We start from the raw sequence: 13,695 nt of genomic DNA, 5'->3' as shown, positions 1-13,695 counted from the left end.
TTAATTATGATTTACCATCCTTCTGTGCTGCTTCGTTTGCGTAAATTAACAAAATCATGGAAAATAAATGAATTGCTGATATTCGACACAAATTAATTGGAGATTGTTTTCCTTTTGAAAAAAATATTTTAACGTAGCCAATAAAAAAATAATTTACGTTTAAATTATGACAAACAAACAAAAACATTGTTCCACAACATCCCATACGGGACAAGGGAGACTTCTCTCATATCAATGAGTGCACCCCGATTCATATTTAGCTCAATGATATGGGACCTACTATTTATCGCCGAGTCCGAACGGCGTGTCTTAAGACACCACTTATGGAGAAGTTTTTCAAGGCTGAAATACTCAGGAAATGTCGCCAACATTACTGAGGGGTATTTTGCCACCGTTGAAAATTGTTTGATGTTGCTTGGCCGGGGAATCGAACCCCCGACCTTCTGCGTGCAAGGCGGGCGTGCATACCATTGCACCACGGTGGCACCCAAACACTTCCATGAAAATAAATCGCATTTTAAATAGGTTTGTTTAAAACAAAAGAACGTATTAAAAACTCATTTCTCTAAATATTTTTTGAATATTCTGTGTCCCACTTTCAATTTATTGGCCAATTAGTTGAGTGTTAGAATGTCATTCAATATGTTTGGCCTTTAAATAAATTTATTTTGCATTTTCTTTCTTCATTGTAGAGAACAAAGTCTATATGCCAAGAATTTGGTTATCACGTCACAGCAAAGTGTGGACAATGAAAGTGGATGGAGCAGTGAACCCCTGAAAGAATGTGGGGTAGTCCAAAAACAAGCTTCTCGTTGACGGTTATAAATTGATGTGTTTATTGGGATATGTGTGTATGTGCACATTTTATGTGCATATGCCACTGAACAATCAAATTTCTAATTCAATTGTCCAAATGTCAAAAATCAATTTTAATAATATTTTGATTTTTAGTGCCATCACCTAGCAATGGATGCTACTCGGGATGGCATTTCTTGGCATAGATTTTAAATGGACAACTAATTTGCCAAGTAAGGGATAGTATTTTCTCCATTTGTTCATTCCAATTTGGTTCTTTGTTTTGTTATTAAATTTCAATTTTTTATTATTAAGTTTGAAAGTGTCAAATTTTTATTAATTTTCAATTATTGCAATTTTTGCGAGGACCAGTTAAAGAGGTATAAATTATGGGAATTGAAAAGACGTTTAAATAATTTGAGGAAAAATGAAAAAAGGGAAAAATCTCGATTTCAAAATAACCTAAAAATCCACGCCTAAAGGTCTGATAATGACCGAAAAAAATTACTTTAAAAATCCACACTTAAAGGTCTGATAATGACCGAAAAAATTTATTTTAAAAATCCACGCCTAAGGGGCTGATAATGGGCGGAAAAAAATTATTTAAAAAATCCACGCCTAAGGGGCTGATAATGGGCGGAAAAAAATTATTTAAAAAATCCACGCCTAAGGTGCTGATAATGGGCGGAAAAAATTATTTAAAAAATCCACGCCTAAGGGGCTGATAATGGGCGGAAAAAATTATTTAAAAATCCACGCCTAAGGGGCTGTTGATGGCCGGAAAAAACTATTTTAAAAATCCACGCCTAAGGGGCTGTTGTGGCCGGAAAAACTATTTTAAAAATCCATGCCTAAGGGGCTGTTGATGGCCGGAAAAAGTGATTTTAAAAATCCACGCCTAAGGGGCTGTTGATGGCCGGAAAAAATTATTTAAAAAATCCACGCCTAAGAAGCTGATAATGGCCGGAAAAAATTATTTAAAAAATCCACGCCTAAGGAGCTGATAATGGCCGGAAAAAATTATTTAAAAAATCCACGCCTAAGGGGCTGATAATGGCCGGAAAAAATTATTTAAAAAATCCACGCCTAAGGGTCTGATAATGACCGAAAAAAATTATTTTAGAAATCCACGCCTAAGGATCTGATAATGACCGAAAAAAATTATTTTAAAAATCCACGCCAAAGGGTCTGATAATGACCGAAAAAAATTATTTTAAAAATCCTCGCCTAAGGGGCTGATAATGGGCGGGAAAAATTATTTGAAAAATCCACGCCTAAGGGGCTGATAATGACCGAAAAAAATTATTTTAAAAATCCACGCCAAAGGGTCTGATAATGACCGAAAAAAATTATTTTAAAAATCCTCGCCTAAGGGTCTGATAATGACCGAAAAAAATTATTTTAAAAATCCACGCCAAAGGGTCTGATAATGACCGAAAAAAATTATTTTAAAAATCCTCGCCTAAGGGTCTGATAATGACCGAAAAAAATTATTTTAAAAATCCTCGCCTAAGGGGCTGATAATGGGCGGAAAAAATTATTTAAAAAATCCACGCCTAAGGGTCTGATAATGACCGAAAAAAATTATTTTAAAAATCCACGCCAAAGGGTCTGATAATGACCGAACAAAATTATTTTAAAAATCCTCGCCTAAGGGTCTGATAATGACCGAAAAGAATTATTTTAAAAATCCACGCCAAAGGGTCTGATAATGACCGAAAAAAATTATTTTAAAAATCCTCGCCTAAGGGTCTGATAATGGCCGAAAAAAAATATTTTAAAAATCCACGCCAAAGGGTCTGATAATGACCGAAAAAAATTATTTTAAAAATCCACGCCTAAGGGGCTGATAATGGGCGGAAAAAATTATTTAAAAAATCCACGCCTAAGGGGCTGATAATAAGCGGAAAAAATTATTTAAAAAATCCACGCCTACGGGGCTGATAATGGGCGGAAAAAATTATTTAAAAAATCCACGCCTAAGGGGCTGATAATGGGCGGAAAAAATTATTTAAAAAATCCACGCCTAAGGGGCTGATAATAAGCGGAAAAAATTATTTAAAAAATCCACGCCTAAGGGGCTGATAATGGCCGAAAAAAATTATTTGAAAAATCCACGCCAAAGGGTCTGATAATGGCCGAAAAAAATTACTTTAAAAATCCACACTTAAAGGTCTGATAATGGCCAAAAAAAATTATTTTAAAAATCCACGCCTAAGGGTCTGATAATGACCAAAAAAATTATTTTAAAAATCCACGCCAAAGGGTCTGATAATGGCCGAAAAAAATTACTTTAAAAATCCACGCTTAAAGGTCTGATAATGGCCGAAAAAAATTATTTTAAAAATCCACGCCTAAGGGTCTGATAATGACCAAAAAAATTATTTTAAAAATCCACGCCTTAGGGTCTGATAATGACCGAAAAAAGTTATTTTAAAAATCCACGTCTAAGGGTCTGATAATGACCGAAAAAAATTATTTTAAAAATCCACGACTAAAGGTCTGATAATGACCGAAAAAAATTATTTTAAAAATCCACGCCTAAGGGTCTGATAATGACCGAAACAAATTATTTTAAAAATCCTCGCCTAAGGGTCTGATAATGACCGAAAAAAATTATTTTAAAAATCCACGCCTAAGGGTCTGATAATGACCGAAAAAAAAAATATTTTAAAAATCCACGCCTAAGGGTCTGATAATGACCGAAAAAAATTATTTTAAAAATCCACGCCTAAGGGTCTGATAATGACCGAAACAAATTATTTTAAAAATCCTCGCCTAAGGGTCTGATAATGACCGAAAAAAATTATTTTAAAAATCCACGCCAAAGGGTCTGATAATGACCGAAAAAAATTATTTTAAAAATCCTCGCCTAAGGGTCTGATAATGACCGAAAAAAATTATTTTAAAAATCCTCGCCTAAGGGTCTGATAATGACCGAAAAAAATTATTTTAAAAATCCACGCCAAAGGGTCTGATAATGACCGAAAAAAATTATTTTAAAAATCCTCGCCTAAGGGTCTGATAATGACCGAAAAAAATTATTTTAAAAATCCTCGCCTAAGGGTCTGATAATGACCGAAAAAAATTATTTTAGAAATCCACGCCTAAGGGTCTGATAATGACCGAATTTTTTTTTTTAAAAATCCACGCCTAAGGGTCTGATAATGACCGAAAAAAATTATTTTAGTCAGACGATGGTTAGAAATGTGGGCTTAATAAATCCTCTTTTGATCATTTGATTCGCCTTAATAAAATTTTAATTTATTACCTTTCTGAACACACCTTTATTAATTCTAATCGCAATCCTAATCCCTTCATCTTCATTTGTAACACAAACTTTCGCTCAATTACTCCATCGTTATTTTTAAACTTTGTTATACCCTAAAAGCTTCTTTAAGTAGTTTTTACAAAGCAGTAGTTAATATATTTCTCTCTAGGAAAATGGTTGAATAATTTCTTCCACTCCTCTGGAGTTTTTTTGTTCTTCTCTAGATTATATAAATTTTAATTATTCCAGGCAATTTTCTTCCATTCTGCAAATTATGACTCCAGCATAGAGGAGAAAAAATGCTTAAAAATCAACAAACTTTTTTAATTGCAATTCATTGTTGGCCAGCCCATCATCAAAACCAGCAAAAAAAGCAATGCCGCACAAGTGGTTCTCTATGGTTTTTTATTTCAAAGTTGAAAACCCCCAAACTTTGGTTGGAATTTTTTAAATTATTTTTTCCTTATTGTCCTGGTGGTGGTGGTACTCTAGGAAATTTAATATTTTTCCTAGTTTTTTATATTCATTGTTTTTTGTTTTTTTTTATTTGGTTTTGGCTCAGACAAATTTGTCTGTCGCCTCGGGAACTACTTGAACGGATGTGGTTATGGTGGGTGTTGAGAGTTAACTTTCGTTTTGCACCAGCAATAACAGCACTTGTTGTTGTTTTTCTTGTTTGCTGCTGCAACACAAACTGTGCTAATGAATTTCAAGTGTGGTTGGAAAAGAGAAAAACAGAGGAATATGCATGAGGATGATATATAAAACACATATTTTAAATCATAAGGATATGAAAAATAAATAGAAAGCAGATATAAAGAGAAGTTGTGGAAAAAGAACTCTTCTGAAGGGAAAATCGTAAAGTCATAAATAAAATAAATTTAATAATATTTGCGTGGTACCTACCATAGCTATTGAAAATCTTAAGGACAAATCATGCGATTGTCTGAGGATGGCTTCAGAAATTTACTTTAAAAATCCACGCTTAAAGGTCAGATGATGGCTTGAGAAATTTACTTTAAAAATCCACGCTTAAAGGTCAGATGATGGCTTGAGAAATTTACTTTAAAAATCCACGTTTAAAGGTCAGATGATGGCTTGAGAAATTTACTTTAAAAATCCACGCTTAAAGGTCAGATGATGGCTTGAGAAATTTACTTTAAAAATCCACGCTTAAAGGTCAGATGATGGCTTGAGAAATTTACTTTAAAAATCCACGTTTAAAGGTCAGATGATGGCTTGAGAAATTTACTTTAAAAATCCACGTTTAAAGGTCAGATGATGGCTTGAGAAATTTACTTTAAAAATCCACGCTTAAAGGTCAGATGATGGCTTGAGAAATATACTTTAAAAATCCACGCTTAAAGGTCAGATGATGGCTTGAGAAATTTACTTTAAAAATCCACGCTTAAAGGTCAGATGATGGCTTGAGAAATTTACTTTAAAAATCCACGCTTAAAGGTCAGATGATGGCTTGAGAAATTTACTTTAAAAATCCACGCTTAAAAGTCAGATGATGGCTTGAGAAATTTACTTTAAAAATCCACGCTTAAAGGTCAGATGATGGCTTGAGAAATTTACTTTAAAAATCCACGCTTAAAGGTCAGATGATGGCTTGAGAAATTTACTTTAAAAATCCACGCTTAAAGGTCAGATGATGGCTTGAGAAATTTACTTTAAAAATCCACGCTTAAAGGTCAGCTGATGGCTTGAGAAATTTACTTTAAAAATCCACGCTTAAAGGTCAGCTGATGGCTTGAGAAATTTACTTTAAAAATCCACGCTTAAAGGTCAGATGATGGCTTGAGAAATTTACTTTAAAAATCCACGCTTAAAGGTCAGATGATGGCCTGAGAAATTTACTTTAAAAATCCACGCTTAAAGGTCAGATGATGGCTTGAGAAATTTACTTTAAAAATCCACGCTTAAAGGTCAGATGATGGCTTGAGAAATTTACTTTAAAAATCCACGCTTAAAAGTCTGTGGATGACTGACGAAATTTACTTTAAAAAAATCAACGCTTAAAGGTGTGTGGATTGTCCCCAGGCTTTGCATGAATGCAGTTTTTTTAATTTTGAATTTCCTCTAAGGGATTTCCACAACGAGGCGTATACATAGCGACAACACTCATACGCACCTTTAAACAGTGTTAACCTGTCAAACCTAATGCATACACAATTTAAACGAAACAAAATTTTCACGTGTGTGTGTGACATATTTGACAATTATGAAACAAGCATACAAAAGTGATGACAATAACACATTTGACAGAAAATATATATTAAAATATTATAAATGTCAAATGAGACAAAAGAGAAAAGTTTTGTGGCAAAACACATATCCTGTAGGCCTTCACATAACTGTCAATCAAAATCTCAACATATTTGACAAATTTTAGTGTGAGTTGTGGGAGTAGTTTGAACGAAAGTTTTGAAGAATGTGGGAGAATTATATTACCTTAGTTGGATATGTGTGATATATCCTTGAAATAGTCTTCCTTATTAAGATGATTGGCGTATATTTCCTGAACTTTTGTTCTTTAGACATTTTAAATTTCTACTTATTTAAGATTTCTTTGATTTTGAATTGAACATTTCTACGTCCCAGCCACTGTTTCCCCAAAGTCAGGCGCTGGTAAAACATTTTTTCTGATAACAATTGGAAACGAAAAAAAAACTAAAAGAAATTTTGAAAAAAAAGCAAAAAAAATAATAAGGTAATCGTATCATCATTTAATTGAACATAGAACGTAATGAAACGATATACTCAATTTCGAGACTAGAAATTCTAACAAGTTTGCTTTGAAAAATGAAAGGCAAAAAGAAGAATTCCATCAAATCCCATCCTGTTAACAGGCAACGAAATTATTTCCACAAGATTTCAGTTGAAAGTAAGAACAGCCAAAGAAGCATTTAACAAATGAAAGATGAAATCGTAAAGTAAGATAAATGTGAAAGAAAATCGAGACAACGAATACGATTCATAGGTGAAGAAAAGAAAAAAAATTAAATCCTGAATTAAGCGTGGATTTTTAAAGTAATTTTTCCGGCCATCCTCTGAACTTTAAGCGTGGATTTTTAAAGTAATTTTTCCCGGCCATCCTCTGACCTTTAAGCGTGGATTTTTAAAGTAATTTTTTCCGGCCATCCTCTGACCTTTAAGCGTGGATTTTTAAAGTAATTTTTTCCGGCCATCCTCTGACCTTTAAGCGTGGATTTTTAAAGTAATTTTTTTCGCCCATCCTCTGACCTTTAAGCGTGGATTTTTAAAGTAAATTTCTCAAGCCATCATCTGACCTTTAAGCGTGGATTTTTAAAGTAATTTTTTCCGCCCATCCTCTGACCTTTAAGCGTGGATTTTTAAAGTAAATTTCTCAAGCCATCATCTGACCTTTAAGCGTGGATTTTTAAAGTAATTTTTTCCGCCCATCCTCTGACCTTTAAGCGTGGATTTTTAAAGTAATTTTTTCCGGCCATCCTCTGACCTTTAAGCGTGGATTTTTAAAGTAGTTTTTTTCCGGCCATCCTCTGACCTTTAAGCGTGGATTTTTAAAGTATTTTTTGCCGGCCATCCTCTGACCTTTAAGCGTGGAGTTTTAAAGTAAATTTCTCAAGCCATCATCTGACCTTTAAGCGTGGATTTTTAAAGTATTTTTTGCCGGCCATCCTCTGACCTTTAAGCGTGGAGTTTTAAAGTAAATTTCTCAAGCCATCATCTGACCTTTAAGCGTGGATTTTTAAAGTAATTTTTTCCGGCCATCCTCTGACCTTTAAGCGTGGATTTTTAAAGTAATTTTTTTTTTTTGGCCATCCTCTGACCTTTAAGCGTGGATTTTTAAAGTAATTTTTTCCGGCCATCCTCTGACCTTTAAGCGTGGATTTTTAAAGTAATTTTTTCCGGCCATCCTCTGACCTTTAAGCGTGGATTTTTAAAGTAATTTTTTCCGGCCATCCTCTGACCTTTAAGCGTGGATTTTTAAAGTAATTTTTTTTTTGGCCATCCTCTGACCTTTAAGCGTGGATTTTTAAAGTAATTTTTTCCGCCCATCCTCTGACCTTTAAGCGTGGATTTTTAAAGTAATTTTTTCCGCCCATCCTCTGACCTTTAAGCGTGCATTTTTAAAGTAATTTTTTCCGGCCATCCTCTGACCTTTAAGCGTGGATTTTTAAAGTAATTTTTTCCGCCCATCCTCTGACCTTTAAGCGTGCATTTTTAAAGTAATTTTTTCCGGCCATCCTCTGACCTTTAAGCGTGGATTTTTAAAGTAATTTTTTCCGCCCATCCTCTGACCTTTAAGCGTGGATTTTTAAAGTAATTTTTTCCGGCCATCCTCTGACCTTTAAGCGTGGATTTTTAAAGTAATTTTTTCCGCCCATCCTCTGACCTTTAAGTGTGGATTTTTAAAGTCATTTTTTAAAGTAATTTTTTCCGCCCATCATCTGACCTTTAAGCGTGGATTTTTAAAGTAATTTTTTCCGCCCATCCTCTGACCTTTAAGCGTGGATTTTTAAAGTAATTTTTTCCGCCCATCCTCTGACCTTTAAGCGTGGATTTTTAAAGTAATTTTTTCCGCCCATCCTCTGACCTTTAAGCGTGGATTTTTAAAGTAATTTTTTCCGCCCATCATCCGACCTTTAAGCGTGGATTTTTAAAGTAATTTTTTCCGCCCATCCTCTGACCTTTAAGCGTGGATTTTTAAAGTAATTTTTTCCGCCCATCCTCTGACCTTCAAGCGTGGATTTTTAAAGTAATTTTTTCCGCCCATCCTCTGACCTTTAAGCGTGGATTTTTAAAGTAATTTTTTCCGCCCATCCTCTGACCTTTAAGCGTGGATTTTTAAAGTAATTTTTTCCGCCCATCCTCTGCCCTTTAAGCGTGGATTTTTAAAGTAATTTTTTCCGCCCATCCTCTGACCTTTAAGCGTGGATTTTTAAAGTAATTTTTTCCGCCCATCCTTTGACCTTTAAGCGTGGATTTTTAAAGTAATTTTTTCCGCCCATCCTCTGACCTTTAAGCGTGGATTTTTAAAGTAATTTTTTCCGCCCATCCTCTGACCTTTAAGCGTGGATTTTTAAAGTAATTTTTTCCGCCCATCCTCTGACCTTTAAGCGTGGATTTTTAAAGTAATTTTTTCCGCCCATCCTCTGAACTTTAAGCGTGGATTTTTAAAGTAATTTTTTCCGCCCATCCTCTGACCTTTAAGCGTGGATTTTTAAAGTAATTTTTTCCGCCCATCCTCTGACCTTTAAGCGTGGATTTTTAAAGTAATTTTTTCCGCCCATCCTCTGACCTTTAAGCGTGGATTTTTAAAGTAATTTTTTCCGCCCATCCTCTGACCTTTAAGCGTGGATTTTTAAAGTAATTTTTTCCGCCCATCCTCTGACCTTTAAGCGTGGATTTTTAAAGTAATTTTTTCCGCCCATCCTCTGACCTTTAAGCGTGGATTTTTAAAGTAATTTTTTCCGCCCATCCTTTGACCTTTAAGCGTGGATTTTTAAAGTAATTTTTTCCGCCCATCCTCTGACCTTTAAGCGTGGATTTTTAAAGTAATTTTTTCCGCCCATCCTCTGACCTTTAAGCGTGGATTTTTAAAGTAATTTTTTCCGCCCATCCTCTGACCTTTAAGCGTGGATTTTTAAAGTAATTTTTTCCGCCCATCCTCTGACCTTTAAGCGTGGATTTTTAAAGTAATTTTTTCCGCCCATCCTCTGACCTTTAAGCATGGATTTTTAAAGTAATTTTTTCCGCCCATCCTCTGACCTTTAAGCGTGGATTTTTAAAGTAATTTTTTTCGCCCATCCTCTGACCTTTAAGCATGGATTTTTAAAGTAATTTTTTCCGCCCATCCTCTGACCTTTAAGCGTGGATTTTTAAAGTAATTTTTTTCGCCCATCCTCTGACCTTTAAGCATGGATTTTTAAAGTAATTTTTTCCGCCCATCCTCTGACCTTTAAGCGTGGATTTTTAAAGTAATTTTTTCCGCCCATCCTCTGACCTTTAAGCGTGGATTTTTAAAGTAATTTTTTCCGCCCATCCTCTGACCTTTAAGCGTGGATTTTTAAAGTAATTTTTTCCGCCCATCCTCTGACCTTTAAGCGTGGATTTTTAAAGTAATTTTTTCCGCCCATCCTCTGACCTTTAAGCGTGGATTTTTAAAGTAATTTTTTCCGCCCATCCTCTGACCTTTAAGCGTGGATTTTTAAAGTAATTTTTTCCGCCCATCCTCTGACCTTTAAGCGTGTATTTTTAAAGTAATTTTTTCCGGCCATCCTCTGACCTTTAAGCGTGGATTTTTAAAGTAATTTTTTCCGGCCATCCTCTGACCTTTAACCGTGGATTTTTAAAGTAATTTTTTCCGGCCATCCTCTGACCTTTAAGCGTGGATTTTTAAAGTAATTTTTTCCGGCCATCCTCTGACCTTTAACCGTGGATTTTTAAAGTAATTTTTTCCGGCCATCCTCTGACCTTTAAGCGTGGATTTTTAAAGTAATTTTTTCCGCCCATCCTCTGACCTTTAAGCGTGGATTTTTAAAGTAATTTTTTCCGGCCATCCTCTGACCTTTAAGCGTGGTTTTTTAAAGTAATTTTTTCCGCCCATCCTCTGATCTTTAAGCGTGGATTTTTAAAGTATTTTTTTCCGCCTATCCTCTGATCTTTAAGCGTGGATTTTTAAAGTAATTTTTTCCGCCCATCCTCTGACCTTTAAGCGTGGATTTTTAAAGTATTTTTTTCCGCCTATCCTCTGATCTTTAAGCGTGGATTTTTTAAGTAATTTTTTCCGCCCATCCTCTGACCTTTAAGCGTGGATTTTTAAAGTAATTTTTCCGCCCATCCTCTGACCTTTAAGCGTGGATTTTTAAAGTAATTTTTTCCGCCCATCCTCTGACCTTTAAGCGTGGATTTTTAAAGTAATTTTTTCCGCCCATCCTCTGACCTTTAAGCGTGGATTTTTAAAGTAATTTTTTCCGCCCATCCTCTGACCTTTAAGCGTGGATTTTTAAAGTAATTTTTTCCGCCCATCCTCTGACCTTTAAGCGTGGATTTTTAAAGTAATTTTTTCCGCCCATCCTCTGACCTTTAAGCGTGGATTTTTAAAGTAATTTTTTCCGCCCATCCTCTGACCTTTAAGCGTGGATTTTTAAAGTAATTTTTTCCGCCCATCCTCTGACCTTTAAGCGTGGATTTTTAAAGTAATTTTTTCCGCCCATCCTCTGACCTTTAAGCGTGGATTTTTAAAGTAATTTTTTCCGCCCATCCTCTGACCTTTAAGCGTGTATTTTTAAAGTAATTTTTTCCGGCCATCCTCTGACCTTTAAGCGTGGATTTTTAAAGTAATTTTTTCCGGCCATCCTCTGACTTTTAAGCGTGGATTTTTAAAGTAATTTTTTTGCCCATCCTCTGACCTTTAAGCGTGGATTTTTAAAGTAATTTTTTCCGCCCATCCTCTGACCTTTAAGCGTGGTTTTTTAAAGTAATTTTTTCCGCCCATCCTCTGACCTTTAAGCGTGGTTTTTTAAAGTAATTTTTCCGCCCATCCTCTGACCTTTAAGCGTGGATTTTTAAAGTAATTTTTTCCGGCCATCCTCTGACCTTTAAGCGTGGATTTTTAAAGTACATTTTTCATGGCATCCTCTGATGTAAATTCTTCAAGGCATCTTCTGACCTTTAAAAATAAATTGTAACATTCCTTTATGACCTCTGACATTGTTGACTTCTCTACATTTTTCTCCATTCCCTGCCATGCAAATTTTCTTAATTTAAATGTACAACGGCATATAACTGAAATTGTCGTATACTGCGTGATTCTTCAGTGTGTTGTTTGACAGGGAAAAATGTCAATCATCCATCAGGAACATGGGATTTCATGGAAATGTTTGCGAGGCACAACATAAGTTCCATTGGGAAAAATTTCAACTATTCGCTCACATTTTTATGATAGTCATCAATTCATTGGTGATATTTTTTTTTATTTGTGTGCAGGCTCTTGTTCTGGTTGAGTTTCTGAAAAAGACTGGTGTGTGGAGCTTCAACATCACAAATCAAAATATTTATGAGTATTTAAATGGCAAATAACAATAGAAGAAACAAAAATACACGTATGAAAACATATCATCTGCATGTGAAATAAATAACGAAAAATGTTCACCAAGTATTCACAACTTTCAGAGATTCGTGTGAACTACAAAAAATATTTTAAAAAAATCACAAACTCAATAGCAGGCTCAGCAATACCATAAGAACAAAAAAAAAAAAAACGAATCCAATTTCAACAAAAATTCTTTTGACTAAAAAAAAACACACCAAATACAGTTGTATTTGGCTTCCGTTGAGATTGCTGATGACCAGCAGTGTTGAAGGAAGGAGGCTGGTTGCCAAAAAGATATATTTTTTATTTACATATTTGCATGGCACCTGCATGCCATACATGTTTCATGCAATTTACGTACAAACGTAACCTACAAGTGGGCCAGAAAGCTTGTGGCAGCATGCAGTCGCTGTGAATGTGTCAATTTTATTTGTTGACAGTACAAAGTCCAATATTTTGTTTTTTTTTATTCGGTTTGTGAATCAAAATAAATATATTTGAGATTTTGTTTATGGTTTCGATGGTGGGTAGCATTTTTGTTATTCGACAATGGCCAAGGAAGGCCATCAAATCAAATAATATGATTTCAAACAAACCAAGCTTCACAACGAAATCACTTCTTTTCATACAAAAGACAGAGAGCTTATTTGTTGACATTCAGAGAAAAAAAATCGCCGAAAGATCGCATCAATTTTTCCTATTTTACAAAAAGAAATTGTCATAGCTTATTGAAAAGAAAAGGTGGCTTAAAGGCTTAGCTTTCATATCCATGTTAAAATTTTCAAATATCTTTTCATTTGCCAAAGTTATGAGAAGTTTTTTCAGATAAGTCGATATTAATATTAGTCATACGCCCATGAGTACCAAATATTAAAAGTATTTTTTTTTGCTGCTAGATATGGGTATATTTTAACGAGTAAATATATAGAAATTACTATTTATTTAAAGATGTATTTAAATTTATTACTTTGAATATCGTTGGATATGTAACAGCTGTCCAAAACCACCCTGTGATGAAGTAATTGTTTTTATTTTAGGTTTTTAATTTTTAACAAACAAACTTGTTATGCCATATTTGAAAATATTGGCAGCTAAAAGTCTCAGATTTCACTTCCCTTTAAATCGTTCAAATATCTTTTCATTTAAAAATGTTATGGGAAGTTTAGCCAGATTAGTGGGTATTAAAGTTTGTTATACGCACTGTAGTACCAAGTACTAGAAAACCCGTTTAAAGGCGAGCAAGAAAATATTTAATCGAACAATTTTTGAAAATGATTATTAATAAATAAAAATAAAATAAAAATATACCCAACTTCACCGGGAAACGAATTTTTAATATTTCGCACTTCAGTGCGTATTACTAATATTAATACCCACTAATCCGGACAAACTTCTCATAAGTTTGGCAAATAAAAAGATAATTGAAAGTTTTGAAACAAAAATGAAATCTAAGACCTTTCGACACTTTCCTTTGCCTAAATCTAAATAGTTATTTTGTAAAATAGTAAAAAATCAATGCCCAAATAGTGCAATTTTTAAAAAA

General features: G+C 34.3%; 1 protein-coding gene across 2 annotated transcripts in view; it reads right to left on the bottom strand.

Moving 5' to 3' along the window:
* Nucleotides 1–13,695, bottom strand: part of Rcd2 (Reduction in Cnn dots 2) — a 496,295-nt gene that overhangs the window by 79,434 nt on the left and 403,166 nt on the right. The gene's annotated exons all lie outside the window — the stretch shown is intronic.

The sequence above is a fragment of the Musca autumnalis genome, unplaced genomic scaffold (assembly GCF_047663935.1).
Source record: "Musca autumnalis isolate F117 unplaced genomic scaffold, ASM4766393v1 scaffold_4, whole genome shotgun sequence".
Classification (NCBI taxonomy): domain Eukaryota; kingdom Metazoa; phylum Arthropoda; class Insecta; order Diptera; family Muscidae; genus Musca; species Musca autumnalis.
The sequence above is the reverse complement of the archived record's forward strand: the minus strand, read 5'-3'. Positions and strand labels throughout refer to the sequence as shown.